Source organism: Octopus bimaculoides, chromosome 18 (assembly GCF_001194135.2).
Source record: "Octopus bimaculoides isolate UCB-OBI-ISO-001 chromosome 18, ASM119413v2, whole genome shotgun sequence".
Classification (NCBI taxonomy): Eukaryota; Metazoa; Mollusca; class Cephalopoda; order Octopoda; family Octopodidae; genus Octopus; species Octopus bimaculoides.
The window spans coordinates 54,678,182-54,681,353 of NC_068998.1; the positions used below are offsets into that span (position 1 = coordinate 54,678,182).

At 35.0% G+C, this 3,172-nt stretch overlaps 1 protein-coding gene across 1 annotated transcript in view; it reads left to right on the plus strand.

Moving 5' to 3' along the window:
* The window catches only part of LOC106875913 (uncharacterized), a 57,678-nt gene that overhangs the window by 1,260 nt on the left and 53,246 nt on the right, over positions 1-3,172 (plus strand). The window lies entirely within an intron of this gene.

The window sequence follows — 3,172 nt, forward strand, 5'->3', positions numbered from 1 at the left end:
CACAAATACTCTTCCTTTTTCATGAAGTATGGAACTTCAAGGGTATCCATTCCAAAACTGGTTTTGTATTACAAATCTTAATTTTAGTTTTAGTAGGAATTGCAAAACATTTCATAGTTTCTATCGCATCCTCATGTCTTTCCTGCTTCATCTTTGTGAATCTTAGCATTTTACCAGAAACAAATGCCTTATTCTTTCCATCTTCGATATCATATTGATCTTCTGCCCTTATTCTTATCTATTTTAAATCTATTTCTCGCTACTTTACCTAGAATTCTTCATTTAAAGCACTTCCAATATCACTAATATACATCTTACAATAATCTAGTCTCATTGGGACTTCAAGGTCACTGAACTTGCAAGAAATAGCAACCATATTTTCCTTAAATCATGCTCTACCATCTTCAAAAAAGTGGGGAGGAAACATTGAATAATGTAGTTCAAGATAGACTGTGTAGAAATAAAGACGACTTAAACTTTTAGACCCCATGCCACATTATTGAGTTTAACACAAAACTTCGTTGAAAGGATTTTTATTTTCTAGAAAAATAACTTCATTGAGAAAATATTTAAAATTATTTGATGAAATTTTTCTGTAAGTGCTTTGTTTAGCCCCAGGTCATCAATGATTGATCAAAAACCTAAGGATTAAAAGACATTCGCTTGTTTAATATCCCGTCTCTTTTCTATATTAGGGACTCCTTTGTTTCTTAAAGATTGTAGGATATCATTTGAATAATTGGCTGCTGCTTGAAGTTCTTTTTGTGATATTTTGGTGTTGTGTGTGGTTAGAAAATTAATTACAAATGTAACCATGTCATTAAGGAGACAACAATTATTAGATTAACTGAATCATTAAACCATTCAACAAAATTCTATGCGGTCTTAAGTTACAGCCATTTATGTTCTGAGTTGAAATCACACCGAAGTGAACTTAGTCTTTCATCCTCGCGGGGGGGTCACTAATATAAAACATTGGGATTGACTTATATTCTTAGACCACATCGAAGATGTGAATTGATTTATAAGAGAAGGTACAAAGGTTTCATTAGTTTGACAACTATTTGACATATTGCTACGAAATCATCTCTACTTTCTGTCCAATTGCATTATAATAAACTGGCAGCCAGCCATTTATAATACGTCTACTTTACACTCGTGCTTTGAATTATTAAGATGAACGTTTTAGCCGAATAAAACCATTTCATTCTTAACAATTATTTCACGTCACAGCAATTCTGCTGAAATTCCGAAACAATTATATTCACAATTTCAACCAGAAAGTACTCTGGGACACGTCTTTCTTCAATGAAACAGAAGAATTAACAATGGAAAATTTTCTTTGATGGGACTTCATCACATACAAACATAGAGTGGACACAGTAGGAAACCAGATTCTTAAAGTTTCTTGTTGAATTCTCAGACTCAACTGAATAACAACGATTCACTTGGTTCAACTAACAACTTCTCATCTTCCCTCTTCAGCCATATTGAAAATTGTATCAACTACAGCATTGCAAAAGTTCCCCTTGATAGCATCCATTAAACAGCAGTATATAATTTTGGAGATTTCAATTGTAATTGGGAAAACAGTTACTAAGCGAAGAAGACATTGACTCTTATGATACAATTCTAGGTACCCTCATCAGACACTGAAACTAGAAATTGTTATCGTTAGGTGAGCATTAACCAAAATACTTGATAAAGATTTCTTGAAAACTTTTCATTAAATTTCGAATGAGCGATCACCTAAGATCAAACTCTGGAAGCTGTGCAGAGACAAACGGAGACTTACCAACAATGTTTCTCAATGGTTTCAGAAAATGTAGCAAATACAGTCGAACTCCCTTATTAGTGAGCACACAACTGAATTTCCAGAGATGAAAATACAATTTTTGTGCTGGTCAAGCAAAGAATGAAACATGTCACAACTGCCAAAATGATTGGATATTTTTCATAAGCCTGTTGTTCACAAAGATCCACACCATCAACACTTCTAACTAGGACACATCAAGGAAATGGACTTAAAAGCTATTCTCAGTGCGCATGCACACACACACACACAGTTGTCAAAAATCCAGAAATGAGAAAAACATCTGCCCATATATTAGCTAATAGTGTGGTTTATTATTATTAATATGCTACCCACCCCTCACAGCAGAATGCATTGGGGCATTTCGTCTGTCTCTACGTTCTCACTTTAAATTCTGCTTAGGTCAACTTTGCTTTTCATCCTTTTAGGGTCAGTACCAGATGAATACTGGGGTTGATGTAATCAACTAACTCCTTCCCCAACATTTCAGGCTTTGTGCCTATAGTAGGAAGGATTATTATTATTATTATTATCATCATCATCATTTATTTTTTAAATATAATATTGTGCTATAGTCTCATTCACCTATTTTTGATGGTTGTTGGACTTAACTCTCTATTTCTGGCAGGAAAGCATTTAGTAATTTAGCTATCATGAGACTATCATATAATATTGTATAAATAATAATAATAATAATAATAATAATAATAATGATAGTGTATCATATGGTAGTCTAGCCAGTTTGATGGATGAGCAAGTTTACAAAAATCTCTCCCTCTAAGCCCTGTTTTTTTCATTTTTCTGTATCTCAGACATCTTATATATAGTTATTTATTTGAAAAGACATTTAAATTTGGACATTTATGATTCTTTCTGGGACATGACTTAAAAAGCATAACTTGGGAAGAACATAAAAGTTTATGTTACTCAATTTGTCCCAATGTTTGTGATTTCTCTTTGCTTTTCCACCAATTGTTTCTAAACTTCACCACTTTTCACAGTTTGATAAAATCTTTATCAGAGAGAAGACAGAATGACTTCATCATCATCATCATCATCATCGTTTAACGTCCGCTTTCCATGCTAGCATGGGTTGGACGATTTGACTGAGGACTGGTGAAACCGGATGGCAACACCAGGTTCCAGTCTAATTTGGCAGAGTTTCTACAGCTGGATGCCCTTCCTAACGCCAACCACTCAGAGAGTGTAGTGGGTGCTTTTACGTGTCACCCGCACGAAAACGGCCACGCTCGAAATGGTGTCTTTTATGTGCCACCCGCACAAGCCAGTCCAGGGGCACTGGCAACGATCTCGCTCAAAAATCCTACGGGAGCCAGTCAGGCGGTACTGGCAACGGCC